This window comes from Tachyglossus aculeatus, chromosome 3, assembly GCF_015852505.1.
Source record: "Tachyglossus aculeatus isolate mTacAcu1 chromosome 3, mTacAcu1.pri, whole genome shotgun sequence".
Taxonomy (NCBI): domain Eukaryota; kingdom Metazoa; phylum Chordata; class Mammalia; order Monotremata; family Tachyglossidae; genus Tachyglossus; species Tachyglossus aculeatus.
Window position 1 is genome coordinate 58,575,123 of NC_052068.1, and position 14,139 is coordinate 58,589,261.

A 14,139-nucleotide genomic window follows, 5' to 3' on the forward strand; every position below is an offset into this window, starting at 1 on the left:
TAGGGACTGTCTCTATATGTTGCCAACTTGTACTTCCCAAGCGCTTAGTACAGTGCTCTGCACACAGTAAGTGCTCAATAAATACGATTGAATGAATGAAGTGGTGAATTCAGGATTGGAGCACAGATCCATGCTCTTTCCACCAGGACATCCTGCTTCAATGCTGGTAATGATTGTTTGACGACTGTTATGATGGTGGTGATTGGGTCGGGTGAAGAGAAGAATAAATATGTTGCAGAAGGGGACAAAATAGGCAGCGTCCTAGATCAGACAAGGAACTGAGAGAAATAAAAATTTTGTCATACGTTCAGTTTCCACCTGGTCTTTCCTTGGAGGGATGGGATGAATTTTATCTCCAGAGCCATTATCTAAAGGATAACTGCATAAGAAAGCCACAAACCCTAGGAATCCCCTAGATGAACCACTGGAGTAACCTCAAAAATGTTCCACAGCCCAAATCCTAGACATGTTCAAAGACATTCTTGGATAATTACATCTAAGATAAGATGAATATCATTGCTTATTTAAAGATGATTTGATCTGGAGGAGAAATCAGATTTGTGCACAGAAAATCTCCTAAATGGTCTGGGTAGGGTTAGACTATTTTGTCAGCTGAGCAGAATTCACATGCAATATGTTCAGAAACCCCTTTAGCACTTACTGAAGTTGTATTTCCCTCAGATTCTACCTAGAGTGGAAGAAACATTTTGATTCCCAGGACACATTTGATCGAACGTTTGGGGCATTCTTCCTTAGGAACCACTAGGCTGAGACAGCAGGGATTTTTTTAATGCTATTTGTTAAGCGCTTGCTAAGTGCCAGGCACTGTTCTAAGAGCTGAGGTAGATACAACCTGATCAGGTTAGACACAGGTCCTCTCCCACAAAATAGCAATAATAATAATGGCATTTATTAAGCACTTACTATGTGCAAAACACTGTTCTAAGCGCTGGGGAGGTTACAAGGTGATCAGGTTGTCCCACAGGGGGCTCACAGTCTTACTCCTCATTTTACAGATGAGGTAACTGAAGCACAGAGAAGTGAAGTGACTTGCCCAAAGTCACACAGCTGACAAATGGCAGAGCTGGGATTTGAACCCATGTCTATCTGACTCCCAGGACTGTGCTCTATCCACTAAGTCATGCTGCTTCTCAGAATCATTGTACAGCATGACAGAAACTAGGGACACTGGGTAACAAACCTGTATATATGTTTATATATTTGTACATATTTATTACTCTATTTATTTACTTTACTTGTACATATTTATTCTCTTTATTTTATTTTGTTAACATGTTTTGTTTTGTTGTCTGTCTCCCCCTTCTAGACTGTGAACCTGCTGTTGGGTAGGAACTGTCTCTATATGTTGCCAACTTGTACTTCCCAAGGGCTTAGTACAGTGCTCTGCACACAGTAAGCCTTCAATACAAATGAATGAATGAACAAACATCTCAGCAGTTGTGTACATAGAGTTTTATTTTTAAATCAAACTCTTTTAAACTCTTTTAAACTTTAAAATTTTACACTACTTTCATTCATTCATTCATTCAATCGTATTTATTGAGCACTTACTGTGTGCTTTTTCAGCTATTTATTTTTAAACTTTACTATATTATTAAAATCAATAAAATACATTTATCTTAGTATCTGTCTCTCTCTGTAGATTGGAAAATCAGCATGGCCTGTTGGATAGAGCTTGGGCCTGGGAGTCTGGAGGACCTGGTTTCTAATCCCAGCTCTGACACTTGTCTGCTGTGTGACCTTAGGCAAGTCATTTCCCCTCTCTGAGCCTCAGTTACCTCATGGGTTAAATGGGGGTAACAGACCTATTCTCCCTCCTAACAAACTGTGAGCCGCATGTGAGACCTGGACTGTGTCCAACCTGATTAGCTTGTATCTACCCCAGTGCTTAGTACAGTGTGGGACACATCTTGACTTATGCTGTCCAGTTGTCTCCGATCCAGAGCAACACACCTCTCCCAGTATGCCCCGACTCCATCTGCAATCTTTCTGGTGGTGTATCCATAGAGTTTTCTTGGTAAAAATACAAAAGTGGTTTACCAATGCCTCCCTCTGCGCAGTAAACTTAAATCCTTGCCCTCGATTCTCTCCCCTGCTGCTGCTTCCCTGCACAGGTGAGTTTTGACTTGTAGCAGGTTGCCTTCCACTCGCTAGCCACTGGCCAAGCTAGGAACGGAATGGGTATGCCATTGCTTGACTCTGCCTCCTGCAGCCGAGACTGGTAGAGTACTGGAAACTCTCCAGGTGTGACCCTGAGAAGTAGCCTGGCTCATAGTAAGTGCTTAATGAGTATCATTTAAAAAAAACCCAACAGGTTCCTTATGAGTAGGAATCGGGTCTACCAACTCTATTATATTATACTTTCCCAGGACTGCACACAGTAAGTGCTCGATAAATAGCATTGATTGACTGAGTGACTAATTTACTTATTCTCTCTTTCTAGGACTCGTTCTAGGGCTCCCCTGCTAGACCACAAAGCCCTAGTTGTCAGGGTTAAAGTATCCTGGTTAATATAGTGCACCTGGCCCTGCCACTTCTCTGCAGGGTGACCTTGGATAAATCACTTCCCTTCTCTGTGCTTCAGTTCCCTCACCTGTAAAATGGGAATTGAGACTGTGAGCCCCATGTGGGACAGGGACATTGTCCAACCTGATTACCTTATATCTACCCCAGTGCTTAGAACAGTGCTTGGCACATAGTAAACACTTAACAAATACCATAATTATCAGTTATTATAGTAGTCACTTAACATATACTATAATTATTGTTCAGAAAATACTGGGGAGGAGAAACTAGCAGGATTAAGCCACAGACTGAATGTGGCACCACCAACCAACTCACTTTTTCTCACTTTGGTTTTATCCATCTCTGTAGGTCTCGCATCCAGCTTCCTGGGTGTCTGGAGGAAGAATTGTTGAGACCATAGTGTACCGAACAGTCTCATTTCCTAGCATCATCCCTCTAGACGTTAGCTCATTGCGGGAAGGGAACGTGTCTACCAACTCTGTTTCATTGTACTCTCCCAAATGCTTAGTACACAGGAAACGCTCAATAATGTGATAATGCTGCAGTGGGGCTTAATGAGATGTGCCCTGAACATGTACATTTCATCCCAATATTTGCTTTCTGAAAAAGCACCTGCCATAAGGTGAAGGAACAGCACTCTCACTGAACCAGAAAATCACCAATATTTCATTCAGAGTTAACAGTGCCACTTTGACAATTAGGACTATCATTTATTAATCTAATGTTTTCTTTTGTCTCAGAGAAAATTTCATATCTGAAATAACCCATGGTTGTTTGGACGGCCAAAACGATTGAGAGAAAATCTGTCTACTCAAGCTGGCAATGTAAATTGGCTCGCTAGTAATATTGGCAAAAGCTGTCTGTTCAGTAAACTTTGAAACTAAGCAAAAAGTAAGTAAAACAGAAAGCATTATATTTCTTTGGTGAGAAAGTGTTGACCAAATGAAGTAAATACCAGGTTTACTGTGAGTGGAAATTTAAACAAGTAATTATCTTTGTTCTCATTCAATAATCTTTCTTGCATTTTTCAGAATGGGGGTGTAGTTGGTAATGATAAATTTTCTTAAAAGCTTGAAACCAATACTACCAACAATTTTTGTTGTTATGGTATTTATTAGGCACTTATTACATGTCAGGCACTCTTCTAAGCACTGGGGTAGATACAAGTTAATCAGGTGGGACACAGTCCATGTCTCATATGGGGCTCACAGTCCTAATCCCCATTTTACAGATGAGGCTACTGAGGCACAGAGAAGTGAAGTGACTTACCCAAGGTCAATTTATTTTACCTGTACTATTCTATTTATTTTATTTTGTTAGTATGTTTGGTTTTGTTCTCAGTCTCCCCCTTTTAGACTGTGAGCCCACTGTTGGGTAGGGACTGTCTCTATATGTTGCCAACCTGTATTTCCCAAGCGCTTAGTACAGTGCTCTGCACACAGTAAGTGCTCAATAAATACGATTGATTGATTGATTGAACAGCCGACAAGTGGTGTAGCCAGGACAGGAACCCAGGTCATTTTGATTCCCAGGCCCACGCTCTATACACAAGGTCATGCTGCTTCCCTAAGTCCACAGTTGTGGACATTTGTATTTTTTGAAATTTTTCATAGTGTTTTTCTAATAGCAATATTATGTACTTCTAAGTCTGCATCTGTGCTCTTCAAAATTATTAGCAACCACAGCAAACAATGAGAATACTTACTTTAAAACAATGTGATTTGATAGCCAAAGTTAGAGAATTAATTTCAGTATTCCAGCTCTGCCACTTGACTGCTGGGTGACCTTGGGCCTTATCTGTGCTTCATTTACTTCATCTGTAAAACGGGGATTGAGACTGTGAGCCACACGTGGGTCAGGGACTGTGTCCAACAAGACGTACTTGTATTCATCCCAGTGCTTAGTACAATCCCTGGCACATAGTAGGCGCTTAGCAAATACCATAATTATTATTATAATTTCCTGTACTTAGAGTGTAGAGCTGTAGAGCTGTCAATTCGAGTGTAGAGCTGTCAATTGCAGTTAAGCAGCGTCAATTGCAGAGAAGCAGCGTGGCTCAGTGGAAAGAGCCCGGGCTTTGGAGTCAGAGGTCATGGGTTCGAATCCTGACTCCGCCACATGTCTGCTGTGTGACCTTGGGCAAGTCACTTCACTTCTCTGAGCCTCAGTTACCTCATCTGAAAAATGGGGATTAAGACTGTGAGCCCTACGTAGGACAACTTGATCACCTTGTATCCTGCCCAGCGCTTAGAACAGTGCTCTACACATAGTAAGCGCTTAAAAAATGCCATCATTATTATTATTATTATTAACAAATACCATAATTATTATTATAATTTCCTGTACTTCAAGTGTAGACCTGTCAATTGCAGTTTAAGCAGAGAAGCAGCATGGCTTAGTGGAAAAGAGCATGGGCTTGGGAATCAGAGGTCATGGGTTCTAATCCTGACTCCACCATTTATCAGCTGTGTGACTTTGGGTAAGTCACTTAACTTCTCTGTGCCTCATTTACCTCATCTGTAAAATGGGGATTAAGACTGTGAGCCCCACGTGGGACAATCTGATTACCTTGTATCTATTCCAGTGCGTAGAACAGTGCTTGGCACATAGTAAGCACTTATCAAATAACAGTATTATTATTATTATTATTATATTATTAATAATGTTTCTTGCTACAGGACAGATACAAAAATCTGTGGCTTTATGCTCCAGTGACCCTATCTGTGATAATCTACTAGATGATCTTAACCAAATATACGTATACTTTCCAGGTTCTTGTGAAAATATTCGATTCAAAATAATCAAGGGGATGTAGAATTTTTTTATGAGGATGGACTGAAAAAACTTAGGACACTGCTCTGGGAAGACAAAGGAAGTTTACAAAGTTTTGAGACTAGTAATAATAATAATAATAATAATTTGAGTATTTTTTAAGTGCTTACTATGTGCCAATCAGTGTATTAAATGCTGGAGTAGATACAAGATAATCAGGTCAGGCACTAGATTTTAAGCATGTTTTGGGCAGGGAATGTGTCTATCAACTCTGATATTTTGTTATATTTTACTCTCCCAAGCACTTAGTACAGTGCTTTACACATGGTAAGTGCTCAATAAATACTATTAATTGATGGACGCCAATTCTCTCCTTGACCCCCTCCAATCTAGCTTCTGTCCCCTACACTCCACCGAAACTGCCCTCTCAAAGGTCACCAATGACCCCCTTCTTGCCAAATCCAACGACTCCTACTCTATCCTAATCCTCCTCGACCTCTCAGCTGCCTTCGACACTGTGGACCACCCTCTTCTCCTCAACACGCTATCCGACCTTGGCTTCACAGACTCCGTCCTCTCCTGGTTCTTTTCTTATCTCTCCGGCCATTCATTTTCAGTCTCCTTTACGGGCTCCTCCTCCCCCTCCCATCCCCTTACTGCAGGGGTTCCTCAAGGGTCAGTTCTTGGTCCCCTTCTGTTCTCTCCCTTGGTGAACTCATTCACTCCCAGGGCTTCAACTATCATCTCTAAGCTGATCATACCCAAATCTACATCTCTGCTCCTGCTCTGTCTCCCTCCCTCCAGGCTCATATCTCCTTCTGTCTTCAGGACATCTCCATCTGGATATCTGACTGCCATCTAAAATCCCATATGTCCAAGACTGAACTCTTTATCTTTCCTCCCAAACCCTGCCCTCTCCCTGACTTTCCCGTCACTCTAGACGGCACTACCATCCTTCCCGTCTCACAAGCCCACAACCTTGGTGTCATCCTCAACTCCACTCTCTCGTTCACCACACACATCCAATCCATCGCCAAAACCTGCCAGTCTCACTTCCACAACATCGCCAAAATCCGCCCCTTCCTCTCCATCCAAACCATTTCCTTGCTAGTTCAATCTCTCACCCTATCCCGACTGGATTAATGCATCGGCCTCCTCTCTGATCTCCCATCCTCCTGTTTCTCCCCACTTCAGTCTAAACTTCACTCTGCTGCCTGGATTATCTTTGTGCAGAAATGCTCCGGACATGTCACTACCTTCCTCAAAAATCTCCAGTGGCTGCCTGTCAACCCACGAATCAAGCAAAAACTCCTCACTCTCAGCTTCAAGGCTCTCCATCACCTCGCTCCCTACTACCTCACCTCCCTTCTCTCCTTCTCCAGCCCAGCCCACATCCTCCGCTCCTCTGCTGCTACCCTCTTCACTGTACCTCATTCTCGCTTGTCCCGCCATCGACACCCGGCCCACATCCTTCCCCTGGCCTGGAATGCCCTCCCCTCCACAAATCCGCCAAGCTAGCTCTCTTCCTCCCTTCAAAGCTCTACTGAGAGCTCAGCTCCTCCAGGAGGTCTTCCCTGACTGAGCCCCCTTTTTCCTCTCATCCTCCCCATCCTCCCTGCCCTACCTCCTTCCCCTCCCTACAGCACTTGTATATATTTGAACAGATTTATTATTCTATTTATTTTACTTGTACATATTTACTATCCTATTTATTTTGTTAATGATGTGCATATAGCCTTAATTCTATTTGTTCTGACAACTTTGACACCTGTCTACATGTTTTGTTTTGTTGTCTATTGCCCCCTTCTAGACTGTGAGCATATTGTTGGGTAGGGACTGGTCTCTATACGTTGCTGACTTGTGCTTCCCAAGTGCTTAGTACAGTGCTCTGCACACAGTAAGCGCTCAATAAATATGATTGAATGAATGAATGAATGGACACAATCTCTGTCTGACATTGGGCTCACAGTCTAAGTAGAAGGGCAGATAGACATTGAAACCTCATTTTACAGATGAGGAAACTGAGGCCCAAAGCAGTGAGGCGGTTTCTCCAAAGCCCCACAGCAGATAAGAGGCAAAGGCAGAATTAGAACCTAGGTCCTCTGTCTCCCAGGCTCTTGCTTTTTCCACGAAACCACACAGAGTTTGAAGGGGAGGAGAGAGGCAGTACTTCCTGCTAGAGACACAGCCATCCCGACATCAGGATGGATCCCTCTGGGATTTCAGATCTGACAGTTCAAATTTCAGGGGTTTCCCGGTCCGGCAGTTACCCAAAATAACTGTCTCATGACAGTTCTAGACTGTGAGCCCACTGTTGGGACCGTCTCTATATGTTGCCAACTTGTACTTCCCAAGCGCTTAGTACAGTGCTCTGCACACAGTAAGCGCTCAATAAATACAATTGAATGAATGAATGAGGACCCTGCTGGGAAAGCCTCTGGCCTTTAGAATAAGGTTCTTTGAGTGGTGCTGCATGCTCATTCATGTATTCACTCATTCAGTCATATTTATTGAAGGCTTACTGTGTGCAGAGCACTGTACTAAGTGCTTGGAAAGTACAATACAACAATAAACAGTGGCAATTGCTGCCCACGATGAGCTCACAGTTTAGAGGGGTGCTTCAGCTTATTCTTCACAAAAGGGGCTTCCCCCAAAGCAGTCTGGCCCCGGCTTAGCCGCAGGGTGAGCTTAGGGCTGGAGGAAGGGGTGAGCTCCGCTGTGGACCCTCTCTAGGAACTGCAAGTAGGTGGGCCGCAGCTGGGTTCTTGAAGGCAGCCGCAAACCTGAATGTGACCCCTCTCTCCATCCTCGGCCTGCATGGATGTGGCATCCGGGAAGTGATTTATTTTAATGGAATTTCTGAAGTGCTTACCATTCATTCATTCAATCATAACAATGATAGCATTTGTTAAGCACTTACTATGTGCAAAGCACTGCTCTAAGCGCTGGGAAGGATACAAGGTGATCAGGTTGTCCCACGTGGTGCTCACAGTCTTAATCCTCATTTTACAGATGAGGTAACAGGCACAGAGAAGTGACTTGCCCAAAGTCACACAGCTGACAACTGGCAGAGCTGGGATTTGAACCTATGACCTCTGACCCCCAAGCCCGTGCTCTTTCCACTGAGCCGCGCTGCTCCTCAATATTTATTAAGCACTTACTATGTGCAGAGCACTGTAGTAAGCACTTGGGAAAGTACAATTCAACAATAAGTGATGACATTCCCTGCCCACAACAAACTCACGGTCTAGAGTTGGGGTGTCAGGCACTGTACTAAGCACTGGGGGAGATACAAGATCATCAGGTTGGACTCAGTCCCTGTCCCACATGGGACTCACAGTCTTAATCCCCACTGGACAGTTGAGGGATCTGAGGCACAGAGAAGTGAAATGACTTGCCAAGGTCACACAGCATTTATTAATTCATTCAATCATACTCATTGAGTGCTTACTGTATGCAAAGCACTGTACTAAGCGCTTGGGAGAGTACAATACAACAACAAACGGACATCTTCCCTGCCCACAGGCAAATGGCAGCACTGGGTTGAAAACCCAGGTCCTGCTGAGTCCCAGGCCTGTGCTCTATCCACTATCCACTAGAGAAGCAGTGTGGCTGAGTGGAAAAGAGCCCGGGCTTTGGAGTCAGAGGTCATGGGTTCAAATCCCAACTCCAAATTGTCAGCTGTGTGACTTTGGGCAAGTCACTTGACTTCTCTGTGCCTCCCAGTTGCCTGATCTGTAAAATGGGGATGAAGACTGTGAGCCTCACATGGGGCAACCTGATCACCTTGTAAGCTCCCCAGCGCTTAGAACAGTGCTTTGCACATAGTAAGTGCTTAATAAATGCCATTATTATTATTATTATGCTACTTCTCCAAGTGATAGGCATTCATGTGGTGAAACCGGGTCCTATTGGCAAGGCAGATGAACATCTCCACAGGGAAGCTGTACTTCTCTGGTGCAGGGCAACTAGCAACTGAAGAAGCCAATCTGATAATCAGGGGACGTGGGTTTTAATCCTGACTCTGGTGGCATTTATTATGTGCTTACTGTGTGCCAGGCACTATTCTAAGCGCTGGGGTAGATCGGATTGGACACAGACTCTGTTCCACATGGGGCTCACTGTCTTAATCCCCATTTTACAGAAGAGGGAACTGGGGAGCAGAGAAGTGAAGTGACATGCCCACAGTCACACAGCACACAATGGTGGAGCAGGGATTAGAACCCACAACCTTTTGACTTCCACTATGTCATGCTACTTCCCTGTTGGGTGACCTTAAAAAAGTCACTTAATTTATCTTTCCTTCAGTTTCCTCATCTATAAAATGGGAGTAAAATGCCAGTTCTCCCCTCCTTTAGCCCCTCTGGGGACCGTGAGCCTCTTGTGTGATTGAAACCATGCCTGACCTGATTATCTTGTATTTACCCTAGTGTTTATTGCTGGAATTCATCAATTACAACACATTATTATGAAGGATGAGGACTATGCAAGTCTAGGCTCCTTGTTCCCTGAATCACACAATATACCTATTGACTTTTTAAGGTGTCAGGTTTAAAAGTAGGCAATGGAAAAAAATTTATTGGAATTGGTTACCCCCAGAACTTTGATGAGCAGGTAGAAAGTTTCATCAGGATGAAGAAGGATTTGGGTTAATTTTGGGGTAAAAAGGATACAAGAGGGAGATTTAAGAAGGAGAGGGGAGAGTCAGAGATGTTCAGTGGCCCATCCCTAACATTAACCTGACTGAAAAGGAGGTGACCATCACACTGTTTCATCAGATGTCATGACTGAGTAGGTCATTTGTCTGCTGTGACTTTCTTTCTGATAGGTGGCATTAAACTACATGACCTCTGAGCAGCAATGTGGGCAGGGGTGGTGTCCATCATTCATTCATTCGTTCATTCATATTTACTGAGCTCTTACTGTGTGCAAAGCAATGAATTAAGTGCTTGGGAGAGCACAATATAACAATGAACAGACACATTCCCCGCCCACAAGGAGTTCAACTCAGTTTTGTTCTCTCCCAAGTGCATAGTACTCTGCTCTGCACACTGTAAGCTCTCAATAAATACCAGTGATGATGGCAGTGACCTCTCAATTGAGCAGAGTCAAGCTGAGGCCACCTGCTGTGACTTTTTTGTGTGTGGTTTCCTCCTGTGGCCATTAAAGCAGCGTGGCTCAGTGGAAAGAGCCAGGGCTTGGGAGCCAGTGGTCATGGGTTCTAATTCAAGCTCTGCCACTTGTCAGCTGTGTGACTTTGGGCAAGTCACCTAACTTCTCTGTGCCTCAGTTCCCTCATCTGTAAAATGGGGATCAAGACTGTAAGCCCCATGTGGGACAACCTTGTATCCCCCCCAGTACTTAGAACAGTGCTTCGCACTTAGTAAGTGCTTAACAAATGCCATCATTATTATTAAAGTTCCTACTCATCTGGTTTCCTGCCCATGATCCAAGAAAGGCATAGAATTGAGGGGAGGTGGTCTGCCAATCAATCAGTGGTATTTATTGAGCACTTGCTCTGTGCAAACACTGTACTAAACACTTGGTAGAGCACACTACCATACAGCTGGTAGACAAGATCCCTTTCTACAAGGAGGTTATAATCCAGTGACCCCTAGGTCAGTCTTAATCTTTGATTTGTCTCAGAATGGTGAGATTGGAGAACGTTGCTCCATAGAATTTTAAAAGCTCTTCTTTTATAAATGTGGCTGACCCACATATGAAATAAAGCCAGAAGATGCCTTTTTCCCTTGCCCTTTCCTGTGGATCATTTTGAGAAGCAGCGTGGCTTTTTTTAAAATGGTAGTTCTTAAGCACTTACCCTGTGCCAGTAACTTCTAAGCTTTCGGGTCAATACAAGGTAATGACGTTAGACACAGTCCATGTCCCTCACGGGGGTTAACAATCTTAATTCCCATTTTACAGCTGAGGTAAATGAGGTACAGAGAAGTGAAGTTGACTTGTCCAAGGTCACACAGCAGACACATGGCAGAGCTGGAATTAGAACCCAGGTCCTTCTGACTCCCGGGCCCACCTTCTAACCATTAAGCTATGCTGCTTCTCTTCTTCTTGAAAATAATAATAATAATGGTATTTGTTAAACGCTTACTATGTGCCAAGCACCATACAAAGCGCTGAAAAGAGCATGGGATTAAGAGTCAGGAGTACCGGGCTCTTGGCCCAGCTCTTTCACTGGCCCACTGTGAGACTCTGGGGCAAGTCAATCTATCAGTGGTATTTATTGAACACTTACTATGTGCAAAGCACTGTACTGAGCCTTTGGAAGAGTGCAATACAACAAAATTAGCAGACACATTCTCTGCGCATAATGAGCTTTAATAATAATGATGATTGCATTTAAGCGCTTACTATGTGCAAAGCACTGTTCTAAGTGCTGGGGAGGTTACAAGGTGATCAGGTTGTCCCACGGGGTCTCACAGTCTTCATCCCCATTTTACAGATGAGGTAACTGAGGCACAGAAAAGTTAAGTGACTTGCCCAAAGTCACACAGCTGACAACTGGCAGAGCTGGGATTTAAATCTTTAGATCCTCCTGTGCCTAAGTTTCCTCATCTATAAATTGGGCATAAAATATCTGCTGTTCCTATGTTTAGTGGGACAGGACTCTATCTGACCTAATTTCTCTCTGCTTCAGTGTCTGGCATAGTGTTTGACACATAGCGAACATGGCCTACTGGAAAGAGGGCAGGCCTGAGATTAAGAGTACCTAGGTTCTAACCCCAACTCTGCTAAATGCTTGCTGTGTAGTTTTGGCTGAGTCACTTAACGTCTCTGTGCCTCAATTTCCTTCTCTGAAAAATGAAGATTAAATACCCATTCACTCTCCTACTTAGACTGTGAGTCCCATGTGGGACAGGAACTGTGTCCAACCTGATTAACTTGTATCTACCCCAGTGCTCAGAACAGTGCTTGGCACAAAATAAGATCTTAATAAATTCCATTACTATCATTATTATTATTGGCTTTATCTTTATTAAAAATCAATCAATCAGGTTTATTGAGTGCTTACCATGTGTAGACATCTGTACTAAGCACTTGGGAGAGTACAAGATAACAGAGTTGGTAGACACGTTGGTAGACACATTCCTTGCCCACAATGACCTTAAGGTATAGAAGGGGAGACAGACATTAATAATAGTAATGATGGTATTTGTTAAGCGCTTACTATGTGCCAAACATGTTCTAAGTGTTGGGATAGATACAAGGTAATCAGGTTGGCCCATGTAGAGTTCACAGACTTAATCCCCATTTTACTGATAAGGTACCTGAGACAGAGAGAAGTTAAGTTGCTTGCCCAGGGTCACACAGCAGACAACTGGCGGAGCCGAGATTAGAACCCACGTCCTCAGACTCCCAAGCCGGTGCTCTTTCCTCTAAGCCACAATCATCTCTAATAAATAAAGTACAGACATTTACACAAGTACACATGCACATACCTCCTTCTCCTCCCCACAGCACCTGTATATATGTTTGTATGGATTTATTACTCTATTTATTTTACTTGTACATATTTACCATTATATTTATTTTGTAAATGATGTGCATCTAGCTTTACTTCTATTTATTTTGATGACTTGACACCTGTCCACATGTTTTGTTTTGTTGTCTGTCTCCCCCTTCTAGACTGTGAGACCTTTTTGGGGCAGGGACCATCTCTATATGTTGCCAACTTGTCCTTCCCAAGCATTTATTACAGTGCTCTGCACACACTAAGTGCTCAATAAATACGACTGAATGAATGAATGAATGTATGAATGAATAACTAATACATTTAATTATCATTGGAAGGCTCGTTGGTGGGTTTGTGGGGAAAGAACTGCTCGGAATTCTGGATACCTGGATTCTAGTCCCAGTTCTGTCTCCAGCTGGCTCTCATGGGTCTTTTGCAATACGCTGCACCCCTGCCTGCCTCCTGGTGAATAATAATAATAATAATGATAATTAAAGTTGTTAATATTTATTGTATTAAGTGCTTACTATTTGCAAGACACTGTACTAAACGCTGGGGTAGATACAAGCAAATCAGGTTGGACACAGTCCCTATCCCTCGTGGGGCTCACAGCCTCAATCCCCATTTTACAGACGAGGTAACTGAGGCACAGAGAAATAAAGTGACTTGCCCAAGATCCCCCAGCAGGTAAGTGGCGGAGCCAGGATTAGAACTCTACCTTAGTGGAGTATTGAACACTATCTTACTGTGTTATATCCTAGTGGAAACCTGTCTAGCAAGGATGAAACTGGGTGCAAAAACCAAAAGCCCTCTCACCAACTCCTCTGCACACACTCGGGCTTGAAGTTTCGGGACTGAGTTTCATTCCCAAGCGCTTAGTACAGTGCTCTGAACACAATAAGCACTCAATAAATATGATTGAATGAATGAATGAATGAAATCCACTAAGTAGAGGACTACATCCATCATTATTATCTTATGTTTAATCTGTGTTGAAGTTCTTTACCTGCCTGGTCGTCTTTCAGAATGCATTGACTGCTAGTTGGTAGGATGCTGTATCAGTTTTCAAGGAAAGGAGACATCCCAAATTCCTCTGAGAATAGACAGGGAGACAACACGGAGCTGAATGGATAATTAACCTAATCTAATAGTGCTGTTCATTTGGTTCATCGATCACATCTGGTTGTCCTTCATGTTCAGAGATAAGGCTAAGGTCTGATCCACATTCGTCAATGTGGCTGAAGAGATTGATGTGAAACTGATAAGTGGGTGTGTGCACATGAAGGTAGATCTTACTTACTCCAGACCCGGACTTTCCATAATCTCATCTCCACAAAATCTTTGCCGGA

General features: G+C 43.3%; 1 non-coding gene across 1 annotated transcript; it reads right to left on the reverse strand.

Moving 5' to 3' along the window:
• Nucleotides 1-2,145: 2,145 nt before the first annotated feature.
• LOC119926267 lies at nt 2,146-2,283 on the reverse strand. The gene has a single exon (XR_005450155.1). It is a non-coding gene; the product is annotated as a small nucleolar RNA SNORA7 (small nucleolar RNA).
• Nucleotides 2,284-14,139: the final 11,856 nt, after the last annotated feature.